Source organism: Crinia signifera, chromosome 3 (genome assembly GCF_055691185.1).
Source record: "Crinia signifera chromosome 3, ASM5569118v1, whole genome shotgun sequence".
Taxonomy (NCBI): Eukaryota; Metazoa; Chordata; class Amphibia; order Anura; family Myobatrachidae; genus Crinia; species Crinia signifera.
The window spans coordinates 2,599,103-2,611,619 of record NC_139219.1 but is presented as its reverse complement, the minus strand read 5'-3'; positions in this window follow the sequence as shown (position 1 = coordinate 2,611,619).

Below are 12,517 nucleotides of genomic sequence, written 5' to 3'. Positions count from 1 at the left end.
TTGCATGATATAATGTGAATAAAGTTGCACTACTGTGTGGCATAATTTGAATTGGGGGTACTATTGTGTGGCCATGCCCCTTCCCAGCAAGAACACACCCCTGTTTGGGCTGCGCACCGAATGTGTGTACTGTTTCTATTTAAAATATTGCGGATAGGAGCACCAAAATGATGACTGCTATGATGAGGGTTGATGGTGCTGGAAAAGGGGAGCAGGGTCAGAGGCGGAACTAGTGGCGGTGCTAGGGGGCACCAGCCAAAATCTTGCCTAGGGCGTCATTTAGGCTAGGGCCGGCTCTGCTGCCAGGCCCCATAGCAGTTGCATCCCCTGCCCCCTATATAGTTACGCAACTGGGCTCTATCATCTAAAGAAAACCCAATGCTGATTAAGCAAAGAGGTTACACAAACCACTGAAGGGTTCTGACACGCTGTAGCTTTGTTGTACAGGGTTAAAGATTTTTGATGAGGTGAGGATTAGCCAATTAGGGGCAGGGGAGGAGATATGAAGACTCGGAGTAGGCAGGAAGTTAAGTGAACTTCCTCTTTGGAATTTCCCCCACCCTCCCATCCCTATTTCTCGGCGGTGGTAAAGAAGGTCCTTGTTTATATAGAACTGTGTGTGTAGACAGTTGGTGCGCTCTCCCGACATCAATATATCATTAGCCCATGCCCCTCGACAGGGGATGGGCTGTATCATCTGCCCGGATGGGTGTGTGATGGGAGAGTTGATCACCATCGGTGTGTGAATGGCGTGTGGTGATCTTACCCCTCTTTTCTCTATGACCGTTCTTTAGTGCAGCCACCATTTATAGTTTATAGCTGTCAATCAATACATTTGACATTCAGTTTGAAACGCCAGCACTTGTGTCTGTCTCGTTATTTTTAGTGTTAAGTTAATAAAGTTAAATGGTCTTAGGTGTAAGTTGTGGTTAAAGGTATAGCACCGGGTTACCCGATGGTGAGTTTATCTGAGTATACCTGAGGAATTGTTATCACCAAGAAACCCTCAATGGTGCAGGCAGAAAACTTGTGAATACCAAAAACAATCATAAGAGCTAATTATCTAACGTGCGTGCTGGTGACGAATACAATCCAATGTACAAGAAATGTGAAATGCGTTACTTTCCTTACATGTATCCAAAGAGAACAGTCCTTGGGTCCTGTTAGGGGTAATGTATTTCATCCAATGGGTGTTCCAAAGTGATCCAAGGTACTGTGAAAGAGAAGAAAAAACACCAGTTCCTAAATAAAGTCCAAAAAGAGTCTCAGCTGATCATTGGTTGTTAATTTGGGATAAAGAGGGCATACCCCACTCACACAAGGAAGGTAAGTAAATATGTTGAACGGTTTCTTGGTTTCAGAATTCAGAAGAGCGTACCCTCACTCACTAAAATACTACATGGATCCCACCCAAAAAGGTTTCTTTATGGTCCCCTCAAATGTTAATGATGGCGTACCCCACTCACTATTACAAAGAATGTAGAATTCCCGTACAGGAATCTTTTTATCGAACCATATATATTGAAGTATATTCACGAAATACAATAGAGTATATAGCTATTAATAAGTTTGACCACAAATGAGCTTACCCCCACTTACATCCACAGGAGATGGGGAACACCCACAAAGGAATCTTTATACCTTACAGTCCGAAGCGTCCCACAATAAGGGGCGTACCATGCTCACGATGTCACAGCTGGAACCATAAACGTCAAGGTACATTGGGGGAGATTCTCTAAGAATCTACGCCCCCCTTCGCAATTATAATTATCGCATATGTTCTAACATATGCGATAATTATAGCAAAGGACAGCTCTTGCGTTAAGAGCTGTCCTTTGCTGTGAGAGTCGCCGGGTCCCAGCAGGTCCCGGCGGCTCTCCCCTCCCTCCCACACCCGGCACTGCTGCTGCTGTGCCTGGCTCTTCTCCTCCCTGCACCCGGAAGAGGATGAGTGCAGGGAGGAGGTCACAGGTCCGGGCAGCACAGCTCTGTGCTGCCCGGACACAGGTGAGGGGGCGATGCGGGGCGGTGGGGTGTCGTTGCGGGGCAGCGGTGGGATGCGGTAGAAGCCCATTGGCTTCTATGGGGCATTGCCAGATTTTTCTGGCGATGCCCCCCGCCGCGGTAACCCGGCGGGGGATGCTTACAACATCCCAAAATGCGGTAAAAACCCAGATAACGGGGGTTTTAACGCATTTTTAGCTTAGAGAATCTCCCCCATTATCTTTGTATTCAATATATACACAGGTCAGGATCTCCTAATATGTAAATCATATTGAATCCAAAAGCCAAAAAAATGTATTCACATGAGATCCATAGTTGGACATAAAACATTACATAGAAAAGATTAAAAATAAAAATTACAAAAAAGCAGCCAGTAACCTGGGTAACACCATGCTGCACTGCAGGGGGCAGATGTAACATGTGCAGAGAGTTAGAAAACCGAGGGCTGATTAAGCTAGAGGTGACATAAACTACCGAAGGAGTCTGAGATGCCTGCACTTTAAGTTGCGGTTTGATAAGGGCTATGATGCTGCAGCAATAGCCAATTAGGGAGCAGGGGAGGAGTTTCCTGTAGTAGGAATAGCCAGAGAGTCAGGTGATCTGCCTCTCTGGCCTGGTTTTCCCCACCCTCCCTCCCTATTTTTCTATCTTTTCTTGGCGGCGGTAAAGAACGGTCCTTGTTCAAATGGAAGTGATATGAGGATAGTGGGGTGCGCTCTCCCGTCAATGATACGCTACTAGCCCATGCCCCTTGGACAGGGGTGGGATACACCATCTGCCCGGGTGGGTAGCGTGGGAGAGTTGAACACCAATGATGTTTGAATGGTGTGATGTCATCTTACCCCTCTTTTCTCTATGACCGTTCTTTAGGGCCGCCACCCTCTTTTATAGAATCAATATAAATAGTTGTCAATCAATAAATTTGACATTCATATTGAAACAACAGCACTTGTGTCTGTCTCTTTATTTTAGTGTTAAGTTAGATAAGAGTAGATAAGTTATTAAAGTGTTAGGGCATAAGGATTGCCGATGGTAAGTGTAAGATGTGGGAGGGGCGTGTCCTAGCTCAGAGCTATATTGCAGTTTTTAGAATAAGGCTGTCCAGCATGTGTGGGCTACATACAGAAGCAGCCAGTAACTGAGCACCTGGGTAACACACCATGCTGCACTGCAGGGGGGCAGAGGTAACATGTGCAGAGAGTTAGATGTGGGAGAGGCGTGTCCTAGCTCAGAGCTATATTGCAGTGTGAGAATAAGGCTGTCCAGCATGTGTGGGCTACATACAGAAGCAGCCAGTAACTGAGCACCTGGGTAACACCATGCTGCACTGCAGGAGGCAGATGTAACATGTGCAGAGAGTTAGGTGTAGGAGGGACATGTCCTAGCACAGTATTTACCCTGCGTGCAGAAAGAGTAATTGTATTTCCCCCCCCCCCCCCCCTGTGTAATGCAGAATGGTTCGTACTCCCAGCTTAGAATCAGCCCCATATCGCTATATAATACACATTTGGATCCAGTACAAGAAATGGACACCTGCTTCTACAAGGCAGCCCTGTTTCTTGGCAGTGAACTTATTTCACCTCTTCCCTAAATACGCTCCAGATCGGAGAAGTCGCTTACAGGATGGATTCTTGCAATAAATGATTCTATTTAACATATCCCCAAATGAAAATGGACATAAATGTAATGAAGAGGTGGGAGACAGACAAAACAATCCGGGCAGGAATTTTGCAAATATCTTCCAGCAGAATACAGATGACAATGTTATGACGTGACCCAGGAGATGCATGGAGGGTGTAATGAAAACAGCGCGCCATTGGTCAGCGCTGCAGCTAGAGTGAATCCAGGTCAATTAGCACACTTATCTGCAGAATGGGATGTGACCTATGGGGTTATTCAAACCTGATCACATGGCTGCAAATATGCAGTGCCCCAACAGTGAAATCCTGACTTGTGCAAACTGAATCGTCACCTTGCAGCAAATACATTAGCAAGCTGATCATCATGTGATAGAATCAGGCTGATCGGGGGCGGAGCTGACATCACATGACTTCCCCTCACACACCTGGCCACACCTGCGTATTACCTGACACTCCCAGATAACAGCCGCTCACCATGGAATGATTCCCCAGTGTGTGCAGTGTGTGCGTAGCCCAGGACTTACTCAGCAGCTGTTAGCCGCCATCCACGGATGCCGGGTTCAGGCGGTGGACGCAGCACTTCTGTGAAGCTTTGGGGACGTTGCAAGGTAATGCCCCGAGCTTCCGTCTCGTCAGTGGCCAGGCGTCAGGGGGCTGCCTGGCAACGTCCCCGAACTTCCGCCCGTTGGCTGCTGGAGGTTGCAGCTGACGTCAGCAGCCGGAGTGCGGCTAGTTTGAATAAATAGCCGGCGTGTGCTGGGAACAGATGCTGGTTATAGCGTCCCTTTGCCTCGCCTCACCTGGTGTCTGGTCGTGTTCCTGGTTTCCCTGCAGAAGTTCCGTTTTGGACATACACTCCTGCTGCTACTGACTAGACTTCATCTGTGGTTCATCCATCTCCCAGATAAGTCAGGGGATTCCCCTGCAGCAGTCACTTTGTTCAGTATTTCTTCTATACCATCTATTGTGCATTGTTGCCTCTTGTATTCTTCTATACCATCTGTTGTGCATTGTTGCCTTATTGTATCTCTTATATTACACCCATTATGCATTGTTGCATCTGTGCTTGATTATTACATCTTCTGAGCATTGTTGCTCCTCTCAGGCCTCTTGGGATACCCTGTTCCGTTGTAGGGGTTTAGTTAGTATTTCCCTTTGCTGTCCTCCTGCCTTGGCGGTTGCGTTGTCCCCCCATAAGACCTGGTGGCATCAGGGTTAAAGCCGGCGTAACCAGCTCCTTCGAACGCGGCTATTATAGGTGAAGCCTAGTACTGCACATCAACCACATGCAGGGGCAACAGAGTCAGGGCATTAGTCCGGGGACATTCCCAGAGTCTCACTATAGCTCTTAGAATCCTTACATTATAACCGGTCATTAAAAAAAATTGTAATTAGGACGGGTCAGTCAGGAAACCTTCCTTTTCTTCCCTTACTTGTTTTCATCATGGATCCCAGCTTAGGGCACCCGGGTCAAGGACTCGCTGACCAAATCCATCTTTTGACTCAGCAACTCCAAGATCTCACGCTAAGGGTAGTCACAGGAGGAGGTCAGGAGGGCGTTACCTGCCATTTCTGCTCAGGTTAAGGAACCCAAAATGAACCTTCCGGATCGGTTCATAGGAGATAGATATCAGTTCCTTAACTTTAGAGAGAGCTGCAAATTGTATTTTCGTTTACACCCTCTCTCCTCTTTCAGGCTATGGGCATCCTCTACGACGACCCGGATAAGGCAGCCTCAGCTGAGGCCCACCTCTGGTCCCTTAAATAGGGTCGTCGTATGGCGGAGGCCTATTGTTCTGAATTTCGTAATTTTGCCAATGATTCCGGGTGGAATGATCCAGCGCTGCGTAGTCAGTTCAGGCTAGGCTTAGCTGACCATATCAAAGATTGTCTGGTACAGTATCCTGCTCCCAGTTCGTTGGACGAGCTTATGCAATTGACCGCCGGGTGCGGGAGAGACGTTTGGAGCGGGGTTCACTTCCTTCCCTATGTTTCAGTGCTCCTGAGGAACAACCGCTTGACCTTGCGGAGCCTATGCAGCTCGGGGCGACCCGTTTGTCTCCCCAGGAGAAGGCGCGTCGGCGTGCCCGGGGTCTCTGCCTCTACTGTGGAACCAGGGGTCATCTGGTGAATGCTTGCCCTGAGCGTCAGGGAAACACCAAGGCCTGAGGATGCAGGGACACATCCTGTCAGGCCTGTCAGTGACATCTCCCAATAATTCCCTATTACTTCCTGTTTCTCTTTCCCATGGGATACATAACTGGTAGGGGCAGGCTTTCATTGACAGTGGAACTATTGGGAATTTGTAAAGAAACTGTTAATAAATAAATAAATTTAATTGCTCTTCAGGTGGTTCAAGATCATGAGATTCCTCTCATCCCAATCACCCCAGGATCACGGTTTATGGCCTCGATGGTAGCCGCCTGCCAGGGGGTTCGATTACTCATCATACGGAACCCCTTGTTGTTAATGTTGAGGTAACTCATACTGAGAGGTTGTCTTTTTTTGTCTTTCATAGTCCTATCGGCCCTGTAGTTTTAGGCCTACCATGGCTTAAAACGCATAATCCTGGGCTTGATTGGCAGGCGGGGTAAACAGTGTGCATCAAATTGTTTGATCTTCAACGTTCGTTTAGTTACTCCTCTACTCCCAGGTCTACCTGTGCAGTATGCAGCGTTTTCCAATGTCTTTTCCAATAAAGAGGCGGACACCTTGCCACCTCATCGACCTTATGATTGTGCCATAGCCCTTCTTCCTCATACTAAACTGCCAAAGGGTAGACTATACTCTTTATCTTTGCCTGAAACTAAGGCCATGGAGGAGTATATAGAGGAGAACCTTAAGAAAGGATTCATCATGCCCTCTAAATCTCCTGTCAGAGCTGGTTTCTTTTTTGTGTTAAAAAAGGACGGCTCCTTGCGCCCTTGTATTGATTACAGGCAATTTAATCGAATCACCATTAAGAACTCCTATCACCTGTCTCTCATATCTGTCTTATTCGATCAATTACGGAAAGCATCTATATTCTCTAAGATTGATCTGCGAGGTGCTTACAATTTGATTCGGATTAAGGCAGGAGATGAGTGGAAGACAGCGTTTAACACAGGGCATTACGAATATCTGGTGACGCCCTTTGGTCAGGCTAATGCTCCTGCTGTCTTCCGGGACCTCATCAATGATGTGTTAAGGGATTTTTGGGGGGTTTTGTTGTTGAATATCTTGACAATGTACTTATCTTTTCTTCTTCCCTGGAGCAACATCGGGTACTTATGTATTATCTGGGCTCCCATGTTAAATGCACCCCATTTTTTCATACCCCCACTATCCATGTCAGCATGGAGTTGATTTTATATAGTGTGGTGAGCGCAGCGAGCCACCGTGCCCGAAGCGTGGCGAGCAGACGCGGTCTCATAAGAAAAACGGGAGCCCAGATATTACATAAGTACCCAACATCGTCTTCCTGTTTGTGCGGTACTACAGAAATTGATGGAGAATAATATTTTTGCTAAGTTAGAGAAGTGTGAGTTTGAGGTACAGAGTGTTTCTTTCTTGGGATATACTGTATTATATCACCTAAAGGTTTTCAAATGGATCCAGTAAAGGTCCAAGCCATAAAAGACTGGGTTCAGCCCTCCAACCTTAAGTCTACACAACAATTCCTAGGATTTGCTAATTACTATCAGAGATTCATTCCTTCGTTTTCAGACATTGTGGTGCCCATAGTGGCATTGACCAAGAAGGGAGCTGATCCTTCCTGTTGGCCTGATTCTGCTGTGGAGGCCTTCAGGAGGTTAAAATTGGCCTTTGTCTCAGCAAAGATTTTGCCACATCCTAACCCAGATCTCCCTTTCGTCCTGGAGGTGGATGCTTCGGAGATCGGCATTGGAGCAGTTCTCTCTCAAGTAGACAAGGTTGACTGTCTCCTGCATCCTTGTGCTTTCTTTTCTAGGAAATTCTCCTAGGCAGAGTGTAACTATGATGTTGGAAACAGAGAACTCCTAGCCATCAAGTCCGCACTCGAGGAATGGAGGCATTGGTTAGAGAGAGCTAAGTTTCGGGTTACCATCTTTACTGACCATAAGAATCTCTCGTATCTCCAGTCAGCCAAGAGGATCAATGCCAGACAGGCCAGATGGACCCTGTTTTTTGCTTGTTTTAACTTTATTATAACCTTTAGGCCAGGGTCCAAGAATACCGTTGCTGATGCTCTTTCAAGAAGCTTCTCAGCAGTTCAGGAGTCACGCACTTACCAGGAACCCATCATTTCTCCTTTGTGTATTGTGGTAGGTCTTGCGCAGACTCTTCTGGATCAGGTTCTTTCTGCACAGTCCACAGCGCCCGGTTCTATTCCAGAGGGTAGACTTATAGTTCCTTTGAATCGCCGCAAGAATTTTTTTGGGGAATTTCACATGCAGGTCTGCCGATCATCCTGCGGTGGAAAAAACATTATTTTTATTGTCCAGAGTCATCTGGTGGCCTTCCATGAAAGGGGATGTGAAGGGTTTCGTGTCATCTTGCGAGGTTTTTGCCAGGAATAAGTCCCCACGCAGCTCCCCCATTGGTCAGCTGTTTCCCTTACCTGTCTCTTGGTCACTACACTATCTGGGTAGTGGTAGATAGGTTCAGCAAGATGGCACATTTCGTTGCATTGCATTGGCCTGCTGTCTGCCCAGAAGTTGGCATCCTTATTACTTTCTCATATTTTTCGGTTACATGGTTTACCTTCAGATATCGTCTCTGATAGAGGCGTCCAGTTTGTTGCCAAGTTTTGGAGAATGATCTGCTCGGCGCTACAGATAAAACTTAGCCCTTCCTCTGCTTATCATCCTCAGTCTAATGGGCAGACGGAACAGGTTAATCAAACTTTAGAACAATTTCTGTGATGCTACGTTTCTAAGTCTCAACGTGATTGGGTGGAGACTTTGCCCTTGGCGGAATTTGTGTATAATAATGGTTGGCATGCTGCCACCAGGATGTCTACTTTCTTTTGCAATAATGGTTTCCATCCTCGGGCTAATTCTTTTGAACAGGTAATTCCAGATGAGTGACCAGTAGGAGAAGGATCTGGGCCGTGGTCCGTAGGTCTCTCCTCTCTGTGACTGCGTCCGCAAGACACTTTTCCGACCGTCACAGGAGGCCATGCACTTTTAAGATTGGAGATTGGGTATGGTTATCCACCAAGAACATCAAACTCCGTCAGGCTTCGCAGAAATTAGGTCCTTGCTTCATTGGACCATACAATATCATTAAACAAGTTAACCCCGTGGCCTTAGAAACATAGAATTTGACGGCAGATAAGAACCACTTGGCCCATCTAGTCTGCCCCTTTTTTAAACATGTTACCTCAAACCATATTTGATCCTTATTTTTTTGTAAGGATATCCCAAGCATGTTTAAATTGTACTACTGTATTTGCCTCTACCACCTCTGATGGGAGGCTATTCCACTTATCTACTACTCTTTCTGTGAAGTAATTCTTCCTAAAATTTCCCCTGAATCTTCCTCCCCCCTAGTGTCAGTGCATGTCCTCGTGTTCTGCTGCTCCTCTTCCTGTGACTAATGTCTCCCACCTGTACCTTCCTCCCTCTAGTGTCAGTGCGTGTCCTCGTGTTCTGCTGCTCCTCTTCCTGTGACTAATGTCTCCCACCTGTACCTTCCTCCCTCTAGTGTCAGTGCATGTCCTCGTGTTCTGCTGCTCCTCTTCCTGTGACTAATGTCTCCCACCTGTACCTTCCTCCATCTAGTGTCAGTGCATGTCCTCCTGTTCTGCTGCTCCTCTTCCTGTGACTAATGTCTCCCACCTGTACCTTCCTCCCTCTAGTGTCAGTGCATGTCCTCGTGTTCTGCTGCTCCTCTTCCTGTGACTAATGTCTCCCACCTGTACCTTCCTCCCTCTAGTGTCAGTGCGTGTCCTCGTGTTCTGCTGCTCCTCTTCCTGTGACTAATGTCTCCCACCTGTACCTTCCTCCCCCTAGTGTCAGTGCATGTCCCCGTGTTCTGCTGCTCCTCTTCCTGTGAAGAATGTCTCCCACCTGTACCTTCCTCCCCCTAGTGTCAGTGCATGTCCTCGTGTTCTGCTGCTCCTCTTCCTGTAAAGAATGTCTCCCACCTGTACCTTCCTCCCTCAAGTGTCAGTGCATGTCCACGTGTTCTGCTGCTCCTCTTCCTGTGACTAATGTCTCCCTCCTGTACCTTCCTCCCCCTAGTGTCAGTGCATGTCCTCGTGTTCTGCTGCTCCTCTTCCTGTGACTAATGTCTCCCTCCTGTACCTTCCTCCCCCTAGTGTCAGTGCATGTCCTCGTGTTCTGCTGCTCCTCTTCCTGTGACTAATGTCTCCCACCTGTACCTTCCTCCCTCTAGTGTCAGTGCGTGTCCTCGTGTTCTGCTGCTCCTCTTCCTGTGACTAATGTCTCCCACCTGTACCTTCCTCCCTCTAGTGTCAGTGCGTGTCCTCGTGTTCTGCTGCTCCTCTTCCTGTGACTAATGTCTCCCTCCTGTACCTTCCTCCCCCTAGTGTCAGTGCATGTCCTCGTGTTCTGCTGCTCCTCTTCCTGTGACTAATGTCTCCCACCTGTACCTTCCTCCCTCTAGTGTCAGTGCGTGTCCTCGTGTTCTGCTGCTCCTCTTCCTGTGACTAATGTCTCCCACATGTACCTTCCTCCCTCTAGTGTCAGTGCATGTCCTCGTGTTCTGCTGCTCCTCTTCCTGTGAAGAAGGTCTCCCACCTGTACCTTCCTCCCCCTAGTGTCAGTACATGTCCCCGTGTTCTGCTGCTCCTCTTCCTGTGACTAATGTCTCCCACCTGTACCTTCCTCCCCCTAGTGTCAGTGCATGTCCTCGTGTTCTGCTGCTCCTCTTCCTGTGACTAATGTCTCCCACCTGTACCTTCCCCCCTCTAGTGTCAGTACATGTCCCTGTGTTCTGCTGCTCCTCTTCCTGTGAAGAATGTCTCCCACCTGTACCTTCCTCCCCCTAGTGTCAGTGCATGTCCTCGTGTTCTGCTGCTCCTCTTCCTGTGAAGAATGTCTCCCACCTGTACCTTCCTCCCCCTAGTGTCAGTGCATGTCCCCGTGTTCTGCTGCTCCTCTTCCTGTGAAGAATGTCTCCCACCTGTACCTTCCTCCCTCTAGTGTCAGTGCATGTCCTCGTGTTCTGCTGCTCCTCTTCCTATGACTAATGTCTCCCACCTGTACCTTCCTCCCTCTAGTGTCAGTGCATGTCCTCGTGTTCTGCTGCTCCTCTTCCTGTGAAGAATGTCCCCCACCTGTACCTTCCTCCCTCTAGTGTCAGTGCATGTCCTCGTGTTCTGCTGCTCCTCTTCCTGTGACTAATGTCTCCCACCTGTACCTTCCTCCCTCTAGTGTCAGTGCATGTCCTTGTGTTCTGCTGCTCCTCTTCCTGTGAAGAATGTCTCCCACCTGTACCTTCCTCCCTCTAGTGTCAGTGCATGTCCTCGTGTTCTGCTGCTCCTCTTCCTGTAAAGAATGTCTCCCACCTGTACCTTCCTCCCTCAAGTGTCAGTGCATGTCCACGTGTTCTGCTGCTCCTCTTCCTGTGACTAATGTCTCCCTCCTGTACCTTCCTCCCCCTAGTGTCAGTGCATGTCCTCGTGTTCTGCTGCTCCTCTTCCTGTGACTAATGTCTCCCTCCTGTACCTTCCTCCCCCTAGTGTCAGTGCATGTCCTCGTGTTCTGCTGCTCCTCTTCCTGTGACTAATGTCTCCCACCTGTACCTTCCTCCCCCTAGTGTCAGTGCGTGTCCTCGTGTTCTGCTGCTCCTCTTCCTGTGACTAATGTCTCCCTCCTGTACCTTCCTCCCTCTAGTGTCAGTGCATGTCCTCGTGTTCTGCTGCTCCTCTTCCTGTGACTAATGTCTCCCACCTGTACCTTCCTCCCTCTAGTGTCAGTGCGTGTCCTCGTGTTCTGCTGCTCCTCTTCCTGTGAAGAAGGTCTCCCACCTGTACCTTCCTCCCCCTAGTGTCAGTACATGTCCCCGTGTTCTGCTGCTCCTCTTCCTGTGACTAATGTCTCCCACCTGTACCTTCCTCCCCCTAGTGTCAGTGCATGTCCTCGTGTTCTGCTGCTCCTCTTCCTGTGACTAATGTCTCCCACCTGTACCTTCCCCCCTCTAGTGTCAGTACATGTCCCCGTGTTCTGCTGCTCCTCTTCCTGTGAAGAATGTCTCCCACCTGTACCTTCCTCCCCCTAGTGTCAGTGCATGTCCTCGTGTTCTGCTGCTCCTCTTCCTTTGAAGAATGTCTCCCACCTGTACCTTCCTCCCCCTAGTGTCAGTGCATGTCCCCGTGTTCTGCTGCTCCTCTTCCTGTGAAGAATGTCTCCCACCTGTACCTTCCTCCCTCTAGTGTCAGTGCATGTCCCCGTGTTCTGCTGCTCCTCTTCCTGTGAAGAATGTCTCCCACCTGTACCTTCCTCCCTCTAGTGTCAGTGCATGTCCTCGTGTTCTGCTGCTCCTCTTCCTGTGGAGAATGTCTCCCACCCGTACCTTCCTCCCTCTAGTGTCAGTGCATGTCCTCGTGTTATGCTGCTCCTCTTCCTGTGAAGAATGTCTCCCACCCGTACCTTCCTCCCTCTAGTGTCAGTGCATGTCCTCATGTTCTGCTGCTCCTCTTCCTGTGACTAATGTCTCCCACCTGTACCTTCCTCCCCCTAGTGTCAGTGCATGTCCTCGTGTTCTGCTGCTCCTCTTCCTGTGACTAATGTCTCCCACCTGTACCTTGTTATAACCTTTCTATCATGTCCCCCCTTTCGCTTCTCTGCCTTCAAGCTTCTTCTTCTTCCGCAGTCCTTGAAGGTCCATAATACCTTTCAATGTTCATTGTTCAAATTGGCTCTCCAGTCGGTGGGCCGCAGACC